The following is a 24,746-nucleotide window of genomic DNA, read 5'->3' as shown; positions in this document are numbered from 1 at the left end:
GTTCAAATACCCACATTCTGTTGGAATCTTGAAGCTTTAAAAATTTACATTCTTGTCCTCTTGTTCCTCATGCTACTCTTTCCTGTAACCTCCCAAAAAGCAGCTTCTCTTGAAGCCACACACCTAGTCTCTCCCATGCATCTGGATCAGCCCCTGGGAGCTGTCAAATGAGGAATCACTGCTCTTCTCAAGTAAATCTTGGCTCCTTAGTCTTGACTCTCTTTCTATTCACTCCTGCTCCTGCTTCTTTGACCCCTTTTATACCTCAGAAGACTCTAGAATGGTCTTAGGTGGTGAGTGGGGGTGGATAAACAGGGACAGTTAAATTGGGAGTCTTTCTTATGACCTTGATTGGGGTTTTTGTTTAGGGCGTTTTATTTTGTTGGGGGCGGGTTGTTTTGTTTTTTATACAAGTCTCCTTTCCTCCACTAAAATCCCACACCAATGTTTGGATTTATAACGTGGCCTAGACCTATGTGTGGTTTGGTTTTGTTTTTAGCTTCCCTTGAAATAAATGATAATGGAGAGAACTCGTAAAAAAAAAAATCCATAAATTCATAATCATACTTTTTTTAAAAAGCCTCACCTTGGAGGGTTGCTAACTAACCAACTCATTATTTTGAAAACTGGTACATCAAGGGCAAGAAACAAGCATCTGTTCTGCCTTTCTTCTCTGAATGGCACCTCGAGATAACCAAAGAGTGGATTAATGGAAGATTCCATCTGATATAAGAAGAAGGAATCATTGATTCCGATTGTCACCATTTTTGCAACTTTTCATGAATTAGTAGGCTGAGGCAATGAATGGCATCCAACATGACAAAAAGAGAGACAACAGGAGATTGTGTGCTTCCAGAAAGAAATATGCTTGCCATCCTGATGAAGTAGTCTGCCAAAACATGGAATCTGACTCTGATCAAGCCATTGGATCTATAGATTGTGGGAGAGCCTGGCACGGATCGCATTACTATGAGCTTTGTCAAAGGGATTGATCTTAAGTGCCAATTTAATGGAAGTACAGAGAACAGAGGGACATATAAGTGACATAGCCATGGATGCAATCAGCAAAACCTTACAATGAAAAAGAGAGAGACGGGCGGAACCAATACTAAACGGGACTTAGCCACGTCAATCCACTGAACGGACCTTATTTGTACATTGATCCAAACAAACAGTAAAACAACCTGAGAAATCTGAACATGACTGCATAGTTTATTGCATTAAGAAATTTCTGTTGAAATTATTACATGTGATGATGGTATTGTGACTATGATCTTTAGAAAGAGTCCTTATATGTTTGAGGTCCATTCTGAAATATTTATGAATGAAATAATGAAGTGCCAAAGTAATCTTTTGGGAGCAAGAAGTGGGTGGGGTGGAGATGACACAAGGCTGGCCGTGAGCTGAGAGTGGGTGAAGCTGGGTGCTGGGCACAGGGTGGGGTCGTTATACTGTTCTCTCTACTTCGGCATATGTTTGAAATTTTTCTCAAGAAAATTTAAAAACAGTGTGTATGTGGGAAAGGAGAGGATGTGTAAAACTAGTTGCTAGGATATGCAGACCATCCCTGGAAGGACAAAGGAGTTGCTGACAATGTTGACATGTGGGGTGAGAATTGTGGGGAGAGAGACAGGTGAAGGAGGGAGCCTTTTCTCTATTTCTTCTTTATGTCTGTTAAGCATATACATGTTTTATCTAAAAAAATGGATTAAAGGTAAGTCAGAATGCCTGGGGCAGGAGCAGGAAGAAGGGTGGTGCTTCGATCCACAGAGCAGAAAAGGACCATTTTGGACTGAGGACAGGGGAGAGACAGGTGACGGCGGCTGTGGTCCCTGCGTATCGGAGCCGAGGCCTCCACCTGGGGCTGAGTGAGGGCGCAGGATGGACGATGGACGAGAGGGACCTGCTGGGGCTGCATCCCGACAAAACACACCACAGAATCTCCCATCCCCGCGTCACAGGCGAGGAAGCAAAGGCAGGAGAGGTGAAGGGACTTGCAAATGGCAGAGCTAAGGCTGAACCCAGGCTTCCTGGAGCCCCGAGCAGGACAGAAGCAGCAGAGGATTCCAGAGCCTCAGAGGCCACGTAACCCAGATGGTGGACCCATGGCAACCATGTGGGTCAGTGACAGAGGGGACACTTTGGCACCTGCAAGGCTCCAGGACCACAGCACAGACATGGAGAGAGAGGGGCGGGTGTCCCAGGAAGGACGCAGGTTCGGAGGAACCTGAGCTCTAGAAGACAGCGAGTGAGCATTTTGCACAGCGCATTTGTGGCCTGTATTGTAGCAATGGGCCCTGGAAGCAGACGAGCCTAGGAGTCCATCTCACTGTGGCTCCACTGTGTGGCCTGTAAAATGGGATTAATAAGGATCCACTTCCTCGGATCACTGAGATAATGTAAAGGTACAGTACATATAAAACATTTAGCACATTAGATGAAGGCATGGGCATGAAGGGGACCAATTTTAGGTAAGGAGATGTTAGACTTCTCTGAAAAGGGTGTTTATATTGAGGTGTGAAGAGCAAGGAGGTATTAGCCAGGGAGTGAGCGGTGTGTTGGATGCTATAACGGTAAACCGGATGCTCTAACTGTACCTAATATAAATGAACCCACATGACAAAGGAGCTGGAGCTGCCATGCCAGAGGAAATGCTTTGCATGTCTTATACCTCAAACCTTAGAGTATTAAACACAGGGCAAAATAACCTAAGGCAGCACTGTGTTGCAAAGAACCATTTGCAAAGACAAGAAAGCAGTCATTATGTCTCCTGCACCGATGACGCCTGGACTGAAAATTAAAACATTGTTTAGCGTTACCATCACTGTTATGTTATTGGCACCAATAGAAACCCCTTCCTCCCATTGAAGTAATTGTTCCCCTTCCCCTTCTCATAAATACCCATCGCCTTTGTCTCTTAACAGGAACACTATTTGGGCTTCTGCCTGAATTAAGGATTCTGGAATAGTTATTCTCACTGATCTCAAATAAATGCTGTGGCCTCTCACTTTGAAAGGTCTTTTTAAGTTAGCTTAGAATAGGTAGCCTGTTCTCAGAGGGCGCTCTCCCATCACTGCACAATGAAAATGATGCCCTGGATGTTCTCCAAAGGGAAGCAAACAATCCTTTCAGTCCCCGCCCGGCCCGCCCCCCCACTAGCCCGGCCCGCCCCCGCCCCGCCCCCGCACGGCCACGCCCCCGCCCCGCCCCCGCCCCCCCCTGCCCCCGCCCCCCGCCGGTGGGTGGTCCGGCTCGCGCGGACCCGCTGGCTTCCTGCGGCCGCCGACAAATCCAAGCGCCTGGATGAGGCCCTGCCTCCCGTAAGACGTAGACCCAGACGCCCGCCAGCGAGGACACGCCCACCCGCGCCTGCGCCGGGAGCGCCTGCGCCGCACCCTTGCCTACAACCGGGAGCCCTGGTCTGACCCGAGCTCTGGACCCGCCCTGCCTCCCGGGAGCCACACCGACTTCTGCCTCTCGGATGACTCATGTTTTCTAGCTCTGTGGTAAGTTTCACAGGAAAACGGAAACGGTGAAACTTACCACAGAGCTAGAGAGCTAGAAAAGTAAAAAAGTGAACTTAACACAGAGCTACAGAGCTAGAAAAGTAAAAAAGTGAACTTAACACAGAGCTACAGAGCTAGAAAAGTAAAACATGACCAAAAATCTGTCACAGAATGTTGAGACCCATTAAAACAAAGTTTAATGAGAGGAAAAAAAAAGATTAGTACTGTGATGTGTGTGTGACTTCAGTTTGGAGCTCCGAGTGAAGAGTCGATGTGAAGTCTTGAGGATGGAATCATTCATTCATTCACTCATTCATTCACTCCACAAATATTTACTGAGCAGGTACCATGGCGCAGGCACTGCTCTGGGTGCTGAGGTGACCGTGGTGAACAGGACCGACCCAGCCCCATCTCCGGGAGTCAGCATTCCAGGCAGCGAGAGGATGGATAGGAAACACCAGAAGAAGCAAGGTAACTTCAGATAGTATTTGATAAGAGGCAAATACGAACAGGTAATATGATAGGGAGTGACAGCGGTACAGGGCCATTGGCAAAAGCCTCTCTGAAGACATGACATTTAAGTGGAGGATAAGAAGGAAACGGCCATTCAAACATCTGGGAGGAAAGTGTTCCAGGCAGGGTAGCAGCCAGTGCAAAGGCCCAGAGGTGGGAACCGTCTTGAAGACAGAGGTGGAAGACCAGGTCAGGCAGGTGGGCCGGGAGCTGACTGTGCAGGCCTGGTAGGATTTTATTCCCTTCTCAGGACAGTGTCATCTAATTTACATTTTGTAAAGATCAATTCTGCCAGGTGGGAAACAGATCTTAGAGGGCGGGGGGGGGGGGGGGGAGGGGGCCGCAAAGAGGCTACTATACTCATCCAAACCAGAGATGAATGGAGACAGGAGCAGAGATGGGGCAACGGAAATGGTGAGAAGTACTCAGATTATGAATCTCTTTTTGAGTTGGAGCCAGCACCTTGAGAAACTACAAGGACAGTGCTGCCACTCAGAGAGATGGGGAAACTGGGGAGTAGCAGGTGCTTGGAAGGACAGGTGTGGTAGGCTGAGATGACCCCCCCTCAAATATCCATGTTCTGATCCCTGGAACCTGTGAGTATGTCACTATCAGTGATACGCAAAAGATGTGGTTAAGTTAGAAATCTTGAGATGGGGAGATTATCCTGGGTAATTGAGGTGGGCCCAATGTAATCATGAGGATATTATAAAATGGAGGCAGGAAAGTCCTGATGATAGATGGAAGAGCTTGGAGTGATACAAGGAAGGGGCTATGAGCCCGGAAATGTGGGTCGCTCCTAGAAGCTGTTAAAGTTAGAAAATTGATTCTCCCCTAGAGTCTCCAGAAAGAACCCAGCCCTGTGCACCCACTTTAGACTTGTGACCTCTGGAGCTGTAAGAGAATAACATTGTGCTGTTTTAAGCCACTAAGTTTGTGGTAATTTGTTAAAGCAGCACCGGGAAACTAATACGGTGGGGTAGGTCCCAATTGAGAGTTCTGTTTTGACCATATGCATCTTGAGACATCCAGGTGGAGATGCTGAATAGGGGTCTGAAGCTCAGGAGGGAGGTCAGACTGGAGTCAGGGACTTTGAAGCCATTGACACATCAAAGGAATTTGAATGTCCTGGGCCTGACAGAGGGGCTCTAGCAGAGGGAGGCCTGCAGTGTGTTCCAACCTTTTCCCTGGCAGGGCCCAGTGCTGAAAGTGATACCATCTGTGGGCAAGTCTAGAGTCAGCAGAGTTGGCTGCTCAGTGAAATACCAGCAGCCCGGACATTGAGGCAGCCCAGCCGAGGGATCATTCTCTTGGAAGCCATTCCTGGCTCCTCAGGCACACTGATTGGGAAGCCCTGGATGGCTTGAGTGGAGAAAGGCAAGGACGAAGTTGGGGTTTGAGGATGAGTGTTGGGACCTGAGACCCAGGAGAGGGCTACACAGGATGAGGCCAGGCATCAATAGCCATCAAAGACAGGGAGGGGTTATTCCTGGGAAGAGACATGGAGGGGTGGAGTTGGATGCTTGTAAGCGGAGTTGAGATTAGGCTTCAGAAAGAAAAAAATGCTGATTCTCACTGAAGAATGGGCTTTGGGATGCCATGTCAGACCCTTCCACTGCCCTTTATTTCCCCCACCCCCCAGGTCTCCAGGGGGCTGGGTCATTCTGGACCTTGCTACTTCCTGTTCTGTGCAGCCACTGCTCAGAGACTATGGAGCTGTGGAGGCAGCTGAGGCAGGCTGGACTGGTGCCTGCAGGGCTGGGTCCAACCCCCAGGGCCCTGAGAGGTGCCCCCCCATCAGGGAGAGCTGACCAGACCCTCATGTCCCCAGGGGCAGACACTGAAGGTGGCAGGGAGAGTCTGCTGTGGACCTGGGAGGAGTTGGTGAGTGAGGAATTTGGAGGGGCAAGAGATAGAGTAGGGGTGGGGGAGAATGAATGAATGAATGAATGAATGAATGAATGAATGAATTAAAGGCAATGTGTGAAAATAGAAAGGGCCAGAGATTGAAAGACAGAAATTGAGAGACGGAAATTGAGAAATAAAGCCAGGGACACAGAGAGAGAGAGAGAGAGCGAGCTAGAGAGAGACCCAAAGAGAGGTAGACACATGGACCCAAAGAGTGAGAGGCAGGAATAGAGACAGACACAAAGAGAGACCCAGAAAGAGATGGAAATGGAAAGCAGAGATTGAGGACAGCAACAGAGACAGAGACTCAGATTAAATCTAAGAGACAGAGAGATGGAGACAAAGGCAGAGAAATACAGGCAGACAGAAAGACGGGGTATGGAAAGACATAGAAACAGACAGACAGGTGAAGACAGGGAGATGGATACCAAGAGAGGGAAACGAGAGACCAAGAGATTAAGAGTCAGACACACACAGACGTAGAGACAGGGAGAGACAAATGGAGAGAGAGCGACAGATCAAGAGACACCGCGAGAAGCAGGATGGCAGATAAGGTCCCGGGACACAGCAAGGACCTGCCCAAGAACATGGTATAGGTAGTAAGGTGATGGGAACAGGGACTACTGTGATGGGATTTTACAGTGGACGAGAAAGGTTGGGCTCAACTCCAAGTACAGCATGGGCAAGTGGAAATTTACGGCGTAGGTGCCGCTGGGGGACAGTGGATAGAAAATTACATCAGCAGGAAGGGGGCATTTTGGGTCAAGCGACTCAGCAGGATTCCTGCTGAAGACAGGCCAAGGTGATCAGACATCACCCGGGAGATGTGGGAGGTGAAGAACCAGACTAGATAAGCTATGGAGAGTGTTCAGGGATGGAGGATGGGGATTATTGCTAAGACTGCATTTTACGAGGCGGTGCACAGGTGGGCCTACGGGAAGTTTCAGGAGCCTGACTAAAGTTAGGTCAAGCAAAGACTCTGTCAGGTCCTGAGCTGGGACCTGCTTCCACCCAGGTTGGGGGGCATGCTCTCTGGGGTGGAATGCCCATGACTCTCCCTTCCCTCCTGCAGGAGAAACTTTGAAGAGCGATATCCAGCTGCTGGGCCAGCTGTGTAGCCTGGGGCTGGAGACCCGGTGCTTCGGGAGGAGCTGGTTGCCTTCCTAGAAGAGGCCCAGGATGAAGAGCCTGAGGGGAAGCAAGAGGAAGGACACCTGGGGTCTCCTGTCCGGCCTCAGCCCCCCGCCCCCCGGACTTGGAGAGGACTATGTGGGGCCCTGCCAGAGTGTTTCCCATGGGCATATGGCATTTTACACTAAGAAGAGGGGTGCTTTGCAGGCCAGATCAACCTGCAAAGGTTCTGAAGCTGCCCGCAGTGAGATTCGGGGATCGGCCTGTGAGCTGTGGGCGTGTTTGAAGATGATGTGGGAAGTTTGCAGAAAACCTGTAGGCGGATTTGCAGAGGTGCTGCAGGAGTGTTGCAGGGAACCTGTGGGTCTTTGCAAGTAGAATGGAGATGCTTGCAGATGAGGTTTTAGATGAAGGCTGTCCACTGGCTCCATGAGGCTATTGAGCACTTGAAATTGGCTAGCCCTCACTGCGGTGCCCTGTAAGTGTAGCGTACACACTGAATGCTAACTTTTCAAAGGCTTTAGTATGATAACAAGAATATAAAACATTTCAATCTTAAAAATTAGTTACATATTGAAATGAAAATATTTTGACTATATTGTGATCCATAAAATATTACTAAAACAAATTTCACCTGTTTAAGGTTTTTTTATTGTGGTGAAATATACATTAAAATTCATGATTTTAACTTTTTTTTTAACCGTTACCAGAGGATATTTTTTCCATTGCTTTTCAGAGAGAGTGGAAGGGAGAGAGAGAAACATCGATGTGAGAGAGACATATCGATGGGTTGCCTCCCGCACGTGCTCTCGGAGTATCAGTGATTGAGCCGTCAACCCAGGTACATGCCCTTGAGTGGAATTGAACCCGAGACCCTCTAGTCTGCGGGCCAATGCTCTAACCACTGAGCCAATCTGGCTAGGGCGCTCATGAATTTGGAAGGCTACAGTTTGGGAGAGATGCAAGTGTCTAGGTCAAGAAAAGTTCCAGATGCCAAGCTCTGTTGCCTTCTCCTTGCGGAGTGAGGCTGCTGCCCACTCCTGGCACATCGATGTGTTCACCACCCAGGACCCTCACCCTGTCCCCAGTGTCTAGAGTTTTTCCTGGGGTTACCTCATGTAGACATGATTTTTTTCATTCTCAACCATGTGATAGAACCCAGTCTGCAGCTTCCCCTACCCTCTGTGGAGGTCAGGCTGACCCCAAGCCCCAACCTTCTTGTCACTTCATTAGTCTTTCTGGTGATCCACTCCCTTCAGGATCTTGTTGGTATGAACTCAGGTGTAATCTAAGTGGTTCACACATGACAAAGACACTACTATTATGAGAAAATGCCAAGAGTTTTAGAAGTTACCTCCCAGGGAGCCATGGAGAAAGACCAGACAAATCATTGTACAGAGCCCAAGTCTGTACTTTTGGAATTCATTTGGCATTCATTTGCTCCAAGCTTCCAAGGGCTATCTCAGGGTGCCTACACCCTGGGGCCATTGCCAATGGGTTAAATCATGCGTGATAGGAGTTTGTCCCTTATTGACAAACTCTCTATTCAAGTTTATAGTTTCTCATCCTCAGAATCCTCCAAGTCCTGGCTCCCAGGAATACTCTCCTGACCCTTCTCGTGCATGGTAGTCTGATTCTGTAATTCCTTTGTCGTATAGTCCCTCCCCTCCTGTTAGCCAGTGCAAAACAGTTCCTTCTGGTTATGCTGAGATTTGGCCCTAGTTGGTTGGTGACCAGAAGGGCTGGTGGGTCCAGCTTGTGACGGGCCCTGCATTGTCTTATAAGGCAACCTTGTCTTGCCTCATTGGAGGCATCAGCATAGTCTTTCAGAAGGCAGGGTGTGTTAGTTTTCTATTGTTGATGTAACAAGTTACCACAAATGTAATGATTAAAATAACACAAACTTATGAGCTTACAGTTTTGGATGTCAGAAGTCAGAAATGAATCTTAGATGGTCATAATAAAGGTGCTGGCAGGTCTGATTTTTTTGTTTTGTTTTTTTTTTGGAGGCTTTAAGGGCAGATTCTTCACTTGCATTCATTGGCTCATGGCCCCTTCTTCCATATTCAAAATACAAAAGCCAACCTCTGCCTCCACCACATCCCCTTCTGACACTGCCCCTCCTGCCTCCGTCTTGTACAGTCCCTTGTAATTATATGGGGCCCATATCCCACTTTCTCTGGAGATGTAAACACAGGTAGTCTAACTCCCAATACGTGGCTATACCACGGTGAGGGTCGAGAGACACTTTAGTTCAATGAGACTGAGCCAATAATTCAAGTTTCAAGAAGGGAGACAGAGACAAACATAAAGCAAATCACACAGGGTTTCTTTACCAGTTCCCGATGGTTCTCGGCACCAGCAGGCCACCCGGAGGATCCGCCGAAAGACACACACACGGGGATGCCGCCGCCACGGCGTCGGTCACTGCAGCCCTCTGGAAGCTCTGGCAGAGAGGTGCAGGGCAGAGCAAGGCAGGGTCACCTTTCCCGGAGCTGGGGACGAAGTCTGTGGGGAGCAGACAAGCATCCAAGGATGTGGCCGAAAAGCTCCTGCTTTTAACAGTTCAGTTGAAGGTGTGGTGCATCTTCGGTGTGTCTTATCGGGGTCCGACAGAGCTCGGGGCCTGGTTGGAGGCTGGGGCTACAAAGTGTTAATCTTATCGTGGCACGCAGGCATCACAGCTACACTCAGTCACACAAGATGGAGTTACTTATGTCAAGTCTAATACACACATCAAACTTAGATTCCTGACTCTAATACACACACAAATCTATTTCTATAACAGTCCACCCGGGGATTCCCGGGGATTTAGTCCAAAGGAATCAGACTAAAAAGGTTTCTCCTTCCGGGGAAGAAGAGTAAAAATCATCTTAAGAAAGAGATAAAGCAAAAAGAAATAAGCAAAACCAAGAGCAATTTCCTTAATCAGAGTCCAAGTATTTTGTAAAGAAGAAAATCCATGTTGAATGAGGGTCACGGGGTTCAGCGCGTTCCAGTTGGGAGTGCAGGGTACCATTCTCCAAAGTGAGAGGAGGGTATCTCCGAGATGGCAGGTGGTGTGTAGTTTCCTGACGTCCTCCTTGGTCGCAATGGTCCCAGCATTTGGTACGTAAGCGATGTGATGTAGTTTGTCTATTGGCTTCTTGAGTTGTTGAAGCGTCTTCTTAGTGAGACCCTCAAGTTGTGCTAACTTAGTAGAAGATTTGTTAAGGGTAGGCGGGGCGGTATGATGCTTGGTAGTTAGGGTAGGGACAAGGGGCACAGAAGGGTGCCAAAAGATAGTTGAAGATTCTGTATAAGTAGTATAATGTGTGACATTATTTATAGAAATGTTCATAGCATTAGTAAGGAGAGAGCAATTATTGATGCCTTGAAATGTTGACATCCAAAAAGGTCTTATGGTCCAAGTAGGAAAAGTTAGAGAAACAAATTACCCAATTATGTCTTCCTAAAGAGTAGAAAGTGGGTCTAGGCTGATGTGGGATTAAAGCAACAGGAAAAGAGTCTGCATAAAGTGCATTATGAGCAATGAAGACAGTGGGCGAGAATTCAATAAGATCTGATTTTTTGAAGAAGTAGGGATCAACGAACAAAAGATCACCTACAGGTAAGACATAATCTTCCCCTATTTTGGTAGGGATGTCAATAGTGGAGTAGGCTAGGAGATTTTCTCCGCCAATAGTTGTTAGAATAGATATTTTGCAGTCTGCCGTGTCACAACCAACAGGTTTAGAGAAGTCAACTCTTGCAGTAGCATCACTCCATAAGGGATTAAATCCAGTACCTAACTGCATTAAATTAAGCATGTCTCTGTGGGCCTGAGTCAAATGGTCTTGAATTTTTATGCATTGCCATTTGAATTGATACATTTGGAATCGAATATTGAGGTCCTCTAGGTCCATGTGAAGCTTTTGGATAGCCTCATTCTGTTGTTCAGTTGCTTCAGATAATAATCTGATTTGTTGTTGAGTCTGTGCAGCTAGTGCGTAGGCCGAATCGAAAGAAGATGAGACTAACCTCATGATTTTTGCCTGTTCCATGGCCGTTTCTGACATGAAGACATTTAAGTCACGTGTCAGTTTGTTGATCTTAATAGAATTAGCTATAGATACAGTTAGGGAGAGAGATGCCATTGCAAATGAGGCTGCATCAAGTTGTAGGAGTTTCATAACATTAGAATGAAACACCATATGGTAGGTTAGGATGTAAAATCATGAATTTGTGAATGGAACAGTTGGGGAAAGGGTGGTAATTGTAAGTTAAGTTGTTGTGAAGCGCATGCAGGTATAAGAGAGGTTACAAGAAAGTCGGAAGGTGAAAAGTACAGAGTGGTGCGTTGAATTTGTGGTTTGTAAATAATTCGAATTGGATTATCAGAGTGGGTCATGACAGGAGGTGGTGTTAAAATGGTAGGTGCAGGCTTAATAATACCATATGAATAGATGGAAGGAAAATGTAAAGTCCTTAAACATATGGTGCTATTATAACATCCTCTATAGATAATGCAGGGGTCTAGAGGTGTCTTGGTGAAGCATTGATCTCTCGGGTTTGGTACATGGAAGAAATCAGAATTAGGTAATACTGTGTGGTTAGTAATAGGTGAGTGATGGTGTAGGAAAGCTTTTTTCCATCCTCCTTCGAGGTACATTATCATGTATGATTGATAACCTAGTGATAAACTTCCTGCGATTCTAAAGGTGTTGTGAGTGTTAATCTTTGCACCAAAAGTAGAAAACCAAGAGGTTGGTTTCATTCCATAAGAGACATTTTAAGTGAGATTAATCCTAGGGTCTAATACCTGAGAACAAAGATCCCAATGAGTTTTGTCTAAAGGGAATGGTGTTGGTCGGGTAACATTTTCAGGAAACTTGTACCATTTCTGCATAGTGTGAGGTGCTGCACTAGTAAGAGTGCCCTGAGTATAATCAAATTTTACTGATATATTCCTATACTTTGTGATAGGAAAAGGGCCATAAGAGTAAGGATGATATCTAAAGGGTGCAGCTTTAGTGTTAATGGAATGTACTGGAATAACACCATATGGTAGGTTAGGATGTAAAATCATGAATTTGTGAATGGAACAGTCATGGTATGTCTGACTTTCCCTTGTTAAATTGATACTAGAGGTGTTACTTCTGAATAAAAATATAGGAAATGTTGTTTGTTGAAATTGGATAGACAAAAATTGGAGTGTGATATTGCCAATAAGTGAGGCATTTAGATTATCGGGTTCTTCCCTTATTAAGATACGAGTAGACTGAAGCCAATTGTGTAAGGTTGTGTCTATTTTTGATGTAAATGTCATTGTACTTGTTGTGATGTTAGAGCAGCCTTGTGGTGAGTATTCAAGAGCTTTTATAGGTGTTTTTGTGCCTGCAATCATAGTACTTAATAGTTGTTTGTATAATATTTCCTTTGCCTCGGCATAAGTGAGTACTATTAAGCATGCCCCTCTGTTTTGGTAAGTTCTATGTGTTTTGGGTAAATCCTAGAGCCGATGGCGTTCTGAGCTTAGATGCTAATGTGATTGTTTTTTGATAGGTATGTTTCTGTAAGAGTTCCTTCATCGGTTTTGGTAGGAAAGAAGGGTCTCTACAATAAATTGCCTTTTCTATGAATGTAAAGCTTTGATCGAAAGGGTCGGTATTATTGAGAGGAAAAGAATTATTCACTATGCCTGCCGCAAAATTGATAGATGGGACCAAATCGAGGTGCTTCCCATAATTTGGGTTCTATGGTGAAATCATCATAAGTGACAGGGGAAATTAGATGAGTCAGCACCTGAGGTATATGTCTAAAAGGCCCAAAATTATTGTCCTTCTCTAGGTATTCTTCAGGTGTGATTGTATCATCTAATGGTGTCCTCATATGAGAGGCAAATGCAGCGCCTTCGGAGGCACCCATAGTGCACTCTATTCCAATGCAAAAATTGCCAAAGGTTGGAAAATTTGGAAACTCTGTAAGATAATATTGATAATATGTTATGTCACCTTCCTTTACTGTATGATTAATAGGATGTCCTTCAGGGAAGCCTTCTGGTAATGTGGGATTCAAAATTGGTGGTGAGAAAAAGGGTTTGGGATTCATGAAAGTTGGAGTGGTTGGTGAGGTTTCAGGAGTAGTGGTCTCTATGGTTGAGGATGTTTCTGTTCTTTCTGTTGAGGCGGCTAGATTCGAACTAGTATTGTCCTCATCATCATACTCATAGTCCTCTATATCTGTGTCATCTAGTTCTCCTGTGTTCCAAAAACTCATTAAGTGTTCCATGAAGGGTACTACATTAAAAGTTGCTCTTTGTATACAAGTATTGTTTTCTTCAGCGCTATAAGGGCCTATTGACTGTATTGGCATTATGATGGATCCTCTCCATTGTAAAAGGGTATCATTAGAGACATGATAAGTTATGCCCTGTGGTTCCCGAGATTGAGTGTCAACAATTGATACAGATCTAGTATGTAATGCATCCTGAAACCATTGAAGTTTCACACAGTCTTTAAGTTGTGTGTGATGGTATGCTCTTAGAGTAGTCTGATCTTCATTTAAAGCTTGTAGCTGACAATACTTCTGTGTATAATAACTGGGACATAGTTTATGTGTAGCAGTGTAATATAGAGAAGTGTTGAAATCAAAGTGTCCTATAGTTAGACAAAAAAGAGTATTGTTAGTGAAGATATAAGGAGGGTGAAAGATGTAATGTTGTGGAAGTTGTTCTAAAGTAATGTTATGAAGAGGTGGTTCCATAGTCATAGCTGCTGCTATAGTATTTGGTTTTATAGTAGTAGAAGTTTCAGAAGAAGTTTCAAAAGAAGTAGCTATAGTAGGAGAAATAGTTGTGCCATTGCAGATTTTGAAGAGTATTACAGAAGCTAGAGTTATATAAATGACTCCTCTTCCTCTATCATTTGCATAAGTTCCTCCGATTCTTTTTCTCGTTGGGTAATAGCTGGGTGGAAATGCCATTCTGGGGTTGATTCGGGAGCTCCTAGGCTTCCTAAACAAAGTTGAGTAAGAAATTCTGTTGGTGTGGACAATGAGAGTATCTGAGGTGAATTTCTATCTTCTGCATAAATTGCTTGTTATATAATTATTGTTATATAATCTTTCAGCATAGAAATCCAATCAATTGCAGCCTGACCTGGTAAATATTCAGAAAGGCTTTGAATATCATTAAGGGTTCCTTGAACTATTTCTATAATTCCACCCGAGAGAGCAGAGCAAATAGGTTGTGGGTAAGCAATCGCATCTAGTAAAGCAATCCTAGTGTACCATGAGGGGTTGATAAGATCAGGATAGAGTCTGTGGTAATGTCTCTGTTGTGGCGGTGGGTTCAGGTGTGAAAGTGGGTAAAGAGGAGTAGAAGGCTGTAAAGGTTGGGTTGCAGTAGGTGCTGAAGGGGTATGAGTAGGAGGTTGTGGTAAAGCCACAATATCAGCAATATCTGGCGATGGAGGAGGAGTAGGATTAGAAAGTTGAATAGTATCAGGTGATGGGGTAACTATATTTCCTTTGACATTCTGAAGGAATTCGGTTATGTTGAGCTCCCATCGCTCCAGGATAGACCTGTCAGGATACAGACAGTGTGATTATAGAACCAAGATGTGGGGGTAGTGAGGTTGGAAATGATATCATGAATTATTCCTCGAAGATGTTCGGTATCATTAGATGTGATGGGTGGAGTGTATGTTCTCCATTGGCACCACATAAGAGTCAGGGTGCCCATCGCTATGGCGAGGAGTAGAATAAGAGTAAGAAGGAAAGTAACGATTTTCACAACGGTCCCTAAACGCATCCTGTGAGATAAAGACTATAAGGATTTGTAAGAGAAAGAAAGAAGGTATGGCTGATAGAAGTGCGTAAAGCAATATGATAAGTGTAGGCCTCAAGTAAAGGGTTGAGAATTGCATATCTTGGTCTGTTGTAAATGTCCCTTGTTATTTACAGTCCAATATAGCGAGGCTCCGCTGTGTGCAATTATTTCCTGTGAGGATAGGGAGCCATCTTTAGGATTTTTGGTTAAGATTTTATAAGGTAAATTTCTATGAATTTTAGGTGTAGGTGGAACAAATTCATAATCTGGGATTTTTTCAAGATGAGGAGCATAAAGTTCTTCAAATGGTGATAACCTCTGTGGTCTAGGTCTGCTATTTAGTAAAAGGGTAGCTCTATCTAACAGCTCTTGTAGAGACGTGAAGTGTCTGTCCATCATCAAAGTTTGAATCTTATGTTTAAGAAGACCATTATGTCTTTCAATTGTACCTGCTGCTGTAGGGTTATAAGGTAAATGAAAATTCCAATCAATATCACATTCCTGTGCTAATTTCTGAACTTTTGCGGCTGTAAAGCGTGAACCTTGATCTGATTCAATGCATTGTGGAGGACTAAAACGGGTCATCCAACTTTGGATTGTTTTAAGAGTAGTATTGGCATCTGGGTGATTAGGACCAATTGCAGTTAGAATTCCAGTGCATACATCTACTAAGGTACAAGCATATTTTTGGGTAAAAGGTACTGTTAATGGACCAATAAAGTCAATTTGTAGAAGTTGATTAGGAAATAAGGGTTTACTAATTCTGGGTGGTTGTAAAGCCCTAAACATCTGAGTTCCTTTACAAGTTTCACAAGAATTTACAGCTGATTTAATATCTTTAATGGGGGTCTTAATATTTCTTTTATAGAACCAATTTATGAGTGCAGAGTGTCCAATGTGTCCTAAATTAGCATGAATCTGTTTAATGAATTGGATTGGTAGAATAAGTTCTTCCTTAGGTTTGTCAACCATGTATTTGCCATCTCTCTTTTTTAACTTGATAGTTGGAATTAGAGGTATAAAATAGTTACCATCCTTGTCTTTCTTAATGGATAATTTGATGGGTAATGATTTAGTTCTATCAAGGATTGTGACTTCTTGATCGGGTGTGAGCCCTTTAGCTAATTGATCTGCTACTTGATTGTGTAATGTAGTAGGTGAGTTGTCTGTAGCGTGTGCACTAACATGTGTGACATATATCTTAATCCTTTCTGAAAATTCATCTAACTTAGCCCAGTAAGGTTTGGACCAAATTTCCTTTCCATTAATACTCCAATCAGTTTCTTTCCATTTCCTAGACCATAATATAACACCATTATATACGGCCCAAGAGTCGGTGTAAATATACACCTTAGCTCTATGTTGTTCTACAGAGTCTCACTGCTAGGTATGCTGCAATGAGTTCTGCATGCTGAGCAGATTTGGACTCACCCTTTGCTGTCAGGGCTTGACATGTCGCGGGATTGAAAGCCGCAGCTCTCCAAGTATGTCGGTCGCCAGACACGGAGGCTGATCCGTCTGTAAACCAGGCATTTTTCAAGGTGGGTATTTCGGTCCACGCCCTCCAATGGGTTTTGCCATTGGGGCAAGCTTGTTGGCACGGGTAGGTGGCTCTACCTCAAGCTTGCAAACCTCCTCGGTGAGGAGGGCTGGTTCTCCAGCGCCGCTGGTACTACGCCAATTGATATACCACTTCCATGCGAGTACCTTCTCCTCAATTTGGATACCTGCCAATTCTTCCGCTGACATATCTAACCATGCCTTCAGTGGCAAGGTACTCCTGACCTTAATGGGTTGAAGTCCCGTCAAAGGCTCAGGATGCAATAATGCAGCATACAAAGTCCAAATTAACTTTTCATAAGGGGAGTATTTAAAATGAGAATATGTAAATTTTTTTGGACCAAAATCCCACTGGAATTAATCTGGTGACTTTTTGTAAAGCCCCCAGTGACCATGATCCTGTAGGAAAGCTATGTCTAATACTATCTTATCTCCCGGTCTTATAGACTGGAGGGTAGAAAAGAGGTGTATGTACTCCTTAAGTTGTTGAAAAGCCTCCTCCTGTTCCTCATTCCAAACAAAATCGATTGCTTTCCTGGTGACTTTGTAAATTGGTTTAGCTATGTCTGCTAAATATGGTATGTGTTGCCTCAAGAACATAAATAATCCCATAAGTTGTTGTGCTTTCTTCTTGTTAGTAGGTGATTTTAGAGAATCTAATTTATTAATAACCTTCTCTGGAACAGATCTGCCTTGAGAGCTCCAGTTAATGCCTAAGACGGTAACTTGTGTGGCAGGCTTTTGTATTTTGTCTGGGTTAATTGTCCACCCATTTTGCTGCAAATAAGATACTAAGGAGTCTAAGTCTTTTCTCAAGACTTCTAAATTGTTGTTGTATAGCATGATATCATCTATGTACTGTATGATTTTTGAGGTGTATTTTGTGGGAATCAATGTAAGAAGCTGGAAGATTGTGAGCTATGGTGGGCGAATTTTTGTAACCTTGTGGTAATCTTTTAAATTGATATTGCTTTCCTTGCCATGTAAAAGTAGTAAACTGTCTAGAGTCCTCATGAAGTGGGATGGAAAAAACATGTCTGACAAATCAACTGCTGCCATATATTTGGGCAGGTCAGATTGGATAATATTAATAACTTCAGTTGCATTAGGTAATGTTCCTGGAAGAGTGGGTGAGACCTTATTCAAATTTCTGTAATCAATGGTAATTCTGTATGTTCCATTAGGTTTTTTAACTGGCCAAATTGGACTATTATAAGTGTGAGATCTACCTATTTCAATAATATCTTCTTTGAGTAATTTCTCCAATGCTGCTGTGACATCAGCATGGCCACCCTTGAGTGGATATTGGGGAGTAAAGGAAGCTTGTGTCGGAGTAGGTGAAGTAACTGGCTCTATATTGATGGCTGCTAGATTGGTATGAAACTTCGTAACTGCCAAACTCTTGATTGAGGAACAGAATATATTAGAAATGACATCCATGTCTATTAGGTTAGCTACGTTAGGTGCTGTATATAAGGTGCAGGGAATTTTCCTATCTCTACAGAGAATAGTGCATTTAAGTGAGTTAGCAATAATGGTATTTCCTGTAACTCCTTCAATAACAATAGATTTTCCATTTGAATTAGAGAAGTTAGAATTGTATAAAGAAATCTGTGATCCAGTATCTACAAGAAAGGTGGTAGGGACAGTGTTGGAATTTATGACTATAGTAAGTGTAATATAAGGTCTATTATCGGTATGTATATAGTGTATACCTGAGAAATCAAACTGCTTACACTCATTTAGATCATAATTCCTTTGATAATCTATCAGCCCCCTTCCGTCAAATACTGTGGTCGGGGGCCCTTCCAGTTTCCCTGTTGACTGAAAGTGTTTCCCTGTTGCTGCCTACGGAATGGGTTTCGATTTGGGGAAGAAATTTGATTCTGATTCTGATAATTTTGTCTATTAATGTTGTTGTTATTGTTGGACCTAAAAGGGTTGTGATTTCTAAAAAGATTGTTGTTAGAGTTGTTTGTTCGTGGGTAAGAAGGTTTTTTGAAAAAAGGATTATTAGATTTCCAGTATCCTCCTTGTTTCTGTAGATATTGAGGCCTATTATTGTTGCCTGAAAATTGTTTTCTGGGCTTAAATGACATGTTCTGTTGACCTCTAATGTTAGTTAGGAAAGCAAAGGTAGATTCTATGGGTGGTTCCTTGCCTTTTTCCCTTGTTGAAAAGGTGAATTTCTTATCCTGAATTAAGTTCTCATGAAGAGTAATCTTAGTTTTAACTTCATTAGCAGTGGTGGCACCAGAAATTAAATTCTGGAGTTGAATTTTGTATCCTTCTGGTGCATTTCTAATTAATGCTCTTATAATGCCTTGTATATTCTGGCATTCCCAAGGGCTGTCGTTTTCTGGATGGGAGACACCATTCAGAATGACTAATTTTCTGAGCTGTTTCTGTAATTCTCCTAATGATCTCCACTCTCGAGAGAATTGTGAGGAAGTAAAATCTACAGTTGGAAATGCTCTCCTCCAAGCTTCAGAAATCCACTGCCATAAAGATTGAACTAAATCTCTGTTACTTTCCATAGCTCTCTTTACCTCATCCTTTACTTTAGAAAGTTCGATTGCATCCACTACCTGTGCCAATTCATCTGCACTAAGCGTGGTGGTATGTCCTCCCTTTTCAAAGATAGAAACTAACCAATCTACATCTGTCTTGTCTCCTTTAATAATAATTTGTCTAAGTTCTGATAATTCCTTTCTGTCAAAAGATGTAAATTCTACAACCTCTTCAGGTTGATTCTCTCCTTGTTCTCTCTTAATAATCTTCTTTCCGACTATGCGGGTTTGGCTGAGTATTTGTTAACTACCTTTTTTGCCAATTCTTTCCCTCTGTCATTATCTTCCTGCAAATTGTGGATAGTATGTAGCAATATAGGTACTATCTCCTGAGGTGGTGCTCTCTCTATCGCTGGTATGAATGTAGCTGGATTATTGGTTACGTCAGCATTAAGCCTGGGTGTATGAGCTACAGTATGTTTCTTTCTCAGCGCGTCCTCTAGGGTGCGCCACTTACTCTCTCCTGGGATGTTTGCCAAGGGAGGTTGTTTATGCGTTAGTCTCCTCCAACAGGCCCTGAGTTTCTCCATCTTATTTTCTAACTGTGAATCTAATTACTGGCCCATTCCTACCAAAGGGATAGATGGAATTAGGTGTGGGAGCCCTTTGGACTACAGAAGTACGAATATCAGTGAGAAAAAGAAAAGAATGTAGTTTGGAAAGTAATTGAAGGATCCTTCTTGAAATTTTAGTCATTAGCTCTGCCATAAAATATTTTCATAACTCGTCCACCTGGACGGTTTAGAAATTTCACTTTCTTTTTCTCAAAATTTAGTTTGAAAACATATACACCTTATTTCAAAGACCAAGATCGTTTATGCCACGACTGAGTCCTACACGTAATCACGCGGTTGGTACAATCCGCCAACACGGGTCCGAAAGGAACCAGGCACACGATTTACACACCAGGGATACGCTTGCCTGTTTAAGCTTATTGAGATACTTGGCATCGATTGTCCACTGACAGTTCCACGGCCCGAACTTCCTCCACAGTCCGGTTTTATCTCCCACGCAAGCCGCCGGGTAGTACAATCCGCTACCTCGGGCCCCTTGGGACAGAGAAACCCCTTTTGCCCTCCGGCCGAGCCTTTGGGAGTAGGTCTCTCCTGGGTGCGTCCCGCAGGTGAACGGCGTTAAAGCTTGTAATAGTGGGCAGAGATCCGAGAAACTGAAAGCAACGCACGATCCTTTCTCAAAATATCCTAAGTTCCAAACGGTGAACGCGCATAGATTATAGTGCACTGAACTCACTTGGTCAGAGAGCAGGTGTATTTCCCACAGTTTTCAAAGTTTCAAATTGATACAGCTAATTCCGGGTATATCCAATTAAAAACTTTTTAAGCTGACATAAAATTCAAAGTCTAGAATTAATTTAGAATGTGTGTATTCATCTGTAATACACACCAACAGGTTATATCCTGCTGTAAAATAAAATCCTGCGTATACTGCCAATTCTTTGGCACAGTCCTGCCGACTACGCCAATTGTCCCAGTTTCTCTGGAGACGTAAGCGCAGGTGGTCTAACTCCCAATACGTGGCTATACCACCGTGAGGGCCGAGAGACACTTTGGTTCAATGAGACCAAGCCAATAATTCAAGTTTCAAGAAGGGAGACAGAGACAAACATAAAGCAAATCACACAGGGTTTCTTTACCAGTTCCCGATGGTTCTCAGCACCAGCAGGGCCACCCGGAGGATCCGCAGAAAGACACACACACGGGGGTGCGGCCGCGATGGCGTCTGTCACTGCAGTCCTCTGTAAGCTCTGGCAGAGAGGTGCAGGGCAGAGCAAGGCAGGGTCACCTTTCCCGGAGCTGGGGACAAAGTCTGTGGAGGGCAGACAAGCGTCCAAGGATGTGGCCGAAAAGCCCCTGCTTTTAACAGGTCAGTTGAAGGTGTGGTGCGTCTTCAGTGTGTCTTATCAGGGTCCTACAGAGCGCGGGCCTGCTTGGAAGCCGGGGCTACAAAGTGTTCATCTTATCACGGCACGCAGGCCTCACAGTTACACTCAGTCACACAAAATGGACTTACTTATTTCAAGTCTAATACACACATCAAACTTATATTCCTGACTCTAATACACTATATACAAACCTATTTCTATAACAGCCCACCAGGATAATCCAGAATTATCTCCACATCTCAATTTAATTATACCTGCTGTTGGGGAGAAAGCTCCAAAGTCTAAACTCAGGATTGACTCTGAAGAACTGACACATAGCCTCATTCAAATTCATAAGAACTTTAACAGGAGAAACTTAAATGCACGGCAAAGCAGTGGCTCCCCGTGGTGGCTGGTGGGAAAAATCCGTATCCCTCCCAGGACAGGATCCCTTTTTACAGGGGGTGAAGTCAAATCAGATGCTGGGTAGTCATAGACCACAAAAAAGAACAATGCATTTCTAAGTTAACAGATAACATCAGGCAGTTGTCACATTCTATACATTCATTAACTCCTTCCTGGGGGCATGATGTTTGTCTTGAGTACATTGTGGTTTTCTGAGTAATCAGCCCAGCCTGAGGCTACAGAGAGTTAAACAATCACAGAGTTGGACATTTGCCAGTGGCCTTGCTGCTGGAGCCATATTGCATCTCTAAAGTGAGCTCCTTGCTACACTCCACCCCAGAGGTAATATGGGTGCTTCCATTCCATGCGACAATCTTCCATGAATTGCCTTGCACACTTTGTACCACAATGGTTTAGAGCCTGAGGGGACAACAGCAGTACACTCCACAGAAACCTAGCATAATCAACAAGCAGGTGACAACTCCTATTAGAACCCCCTTGCCGGGTATGATAAAGACTGAACCAAGTGGACAGAGGGTCAGTCCCTAACTGCTGGATGGTAGAGACTTGGCTCTTCCATGGGAGTCTGTTGGCGGCAGAATAAAGCATTTCCCCATGGACCCGGTAGTTCTTACTATGGTGTAGGGCCAATGTGTGAGCCCAGTTGGCAAGTAGGTTACCGTGCATGCTATGGCAGGAAAGACTAAGAAGCTGCAGGCACAAAGAATGGTGAACTATAAGCTTCAGGCAAAATACAGGCTACTTTGTCAACTGTACTGAGGGCTGTGGCTGGGAGTGGTTCTGCTCTGGTTTACAATACCACATGGAGTTCCTGGCTGGGGATGGGGCAATTGGGATGCTAACATAAGGAGAGAAATCATAATATAGTAAACCCTTAGTTTTATGGACCTCAATTTAACAGACTTTGGATTTAACAAACTTTGGATTTAATGGACAAAGTTTCCAGTCCATATGTCATACGTGGAAATTAACACTGTTAATTTTAACATGCTTTTAACCGAGATTTGCTTACAATTAAATCAACAGGTGTTTCTTTTGTTTTGTTACTTCACTGTTATTTTTAACAATTTTAGCAAGTAGACCATATGTTGGTAAAAACACTGTAGTAATTTTGCCAACATAAGTAAATGTCACATATCTATGACTCACCCACATATTTAAATCCAAGAGTCACTGCTCTTAAACAATGTTCGGGGGGAATGATTAACACATGATCACACAGCGTCGCATGTGGTAATTGGTTCCGCTGTTCCAGGGCATGATGTTCTGCAGCAGTTTGGCGCATGCCAGCCGATGTTCCAAAGTGCGCTAAGCCACGCCCCAGTCATGTGCATTTGTTTACTCGAGGTGACTGATTTGTCAATTTTTTAACATATGCATTAGGAAAACCTACTTTATTATATAATGGACTTTCAGCTTTAACGGATATCCCCTCATCTGAATTGGTTATATCAAGCTTTTACTGTACTCCAAATCACCACCAAGGGCGTGCTCTTAGTGTTTGGTCTGATGGGTTCTGCACCACCAGCCAACGAGGGGGTGTTGGAAGCAACCAACGAGTTATCTGCAAGTTAAGATTGTGGCCCTCCTTGTAGGCTCCAGTGAGCCAAAACCATCTGGGAGGAGCCTGCCATACCCAAGGTACCCGTAGGTGACTGGTCCCTAGCCCTAGGTTGTGTGGAGCCGTCAGTAATATGGCATATGTGGCCCCAGTTGCAGAGTCCATTCAGCTGTCAAGCTCTCAGCAGAATCCTCATGGCTGTCAGTGGTCCACTGGTTAAGAGATGCTATACACTAGGATGTGCTTGTCTGGTGTAGCTGTTGGGTTGTATCAGAGCTTCTGGCAATCCACGTGTCCACCCATCAAAAGAGTAGCTTTCTCTTTGCAGAGCCTATTTCAACAGTCCATTCATCCTGTCAATCAATCCAGGGACTTTAGGATTGTAGGGCAGATGGAAGTGCCACATCATATAGTTCTCGTTGGCCCATTCTTGCACCTGGTGACCCATGAGGTGAGTCTTCTGGTCACTGTTGATATCCATGGGCCGTCCACATGTAACACACAGTTACCTAAGTCCCTGTATGGCTGCCTTCTGGGTTGTTTTCTTACTAGGGTATGCTTGCAACGGTGGCAGTATCAACACACGGGCATGGCTCAGTCCACTACCCTGCACACGTGGTAATAATGCAGGTCTGCAGTCCTGAGACAGTGGCAAGGGTCTGATGCAGTTTACCTGCCTCCCCACGGCTGGTGCTCCCGCCCTCGCTGTCTGTCCAAGATGCCATGGCGAGTGTGTCTTGTATCCGAGAGAGTAAGACATACATTCCTGGCAGGCCTCCTTACTGTGGGTGTGGGTGAGGTCAGGCCCATCTGTTTGGCAGTTTCCCAAAGAGTATGCACCCATCGTGTCCAGTCTTTCTGTGTCGCCAGCAGGGTCCCTTCTTGAGGGCCACTGCTTTCCTCTGTGCATCGGACCTGGCCAGCTCATCTGCCTTCTGATTCCCTGGAGGGGACAGAACACTGTGGGCCGGTACCTGGTAAACTGTGACCTCAAGCCTCTTGTCTTTTCCCCGATGTCATCACGCCTTTCAGCTCCCCACAGTGGGAGGTGCTGGACTTCCCGGTTGTCTGTATGCTGTTGTCCTCTCCACACAGTGAGGCCTGGCGATAGGACTTGGTTCATGCATCAGCGCAATCCAAGCCACTCTCAGCTCAGCCCCTTGACTGCTGACTTCTTCCATCCAGCGTCCGCATGCAGCTGTATGGCCACTGGGGATGGGCTGCCTTTAGCGGACCCACTGATGTACTAGGCAGTTGAAGGGACTGGTGCCTGATCTTCTTTAACACGGGATTCTCACAGTGAGTGTGTCCACAGATCCATGGCAGTGCCCACAGGCGTTTCACTGATAAACATGGCTGGGCACAGGGTGGCATGCAGCTCGGCACTACGTGGACTGGTCGATAGGGCACCCCGTTGCTGCACGCAGGCATACCACTTGTGCAGGGTAGTGGACTGAGCCATGTCCGAGTGGGGTCTGGCCAATTCCCAGTTCACCAGCAGTGGGGTGTTCTGTCTTTGACATCACTGGCAGGGCTTTTGTGCTGCTCTCCACATGCTGTAGACTAACGTGTGCTGTAGCAGGTGCTTCTCCAGAGAACTCTACCTCTCAGCTCCCTTCCACAATTGGAACCAGAAGCCTAGGGGCACCTTCCACCCATCCTGCTCTTGCCATAGGCCCCACCCAAAGCCCTCTGGATAGACCAGAACATTAGTTCACACAGGTTGGTTGCATCCACTGCCCCTAATTCTTGAGTTTGTTTCACTGCCACCTCTGCAGCGGTAAAGGCATCAGTACCCTCTTGTCTCTAGTCCCAGGTGGCTCCTTTCTTTACTAATCTGTACAAGGGATGTAATAGCTGAGCTAGACGGGAAATGAAA

General features: G+C 44.7%; 1 pseudogene; it reads left to right on the top strand.

The window, feature by feature from the left end:
• Nucleotides 1–5,729: 5,729 nt before the first annotated feature.
• Nucleotides 5,730–16,614, top strand: LOC107546521 (glutamate-rich protein 4-like; annotated as a pseudogene).
• Nucleotides 16,615–24,746: the final 8,132 nt, after the last annotated feature.

This window comes from Miniopterus natalensis, chromosome 3 (assembly GCF_054644295.1).
Source record: "Miniopterus natalensis isolate mMinNat1 chromosome 3, mMinNat1.hap1, whole genome shotgun sequence".
Taxonomy (NCBI): Eukaryota; Metazoa; Chordata; class Mammalia; order Chiroptera; family Miniopteridae; genus Miniopterus; species Miniopterus natalensis.
The sequence above is the reverse complement of the archived record's forward strand: the minus strand, read 5'-3'. Positions and strand labels throughout refer to the sequence as shown.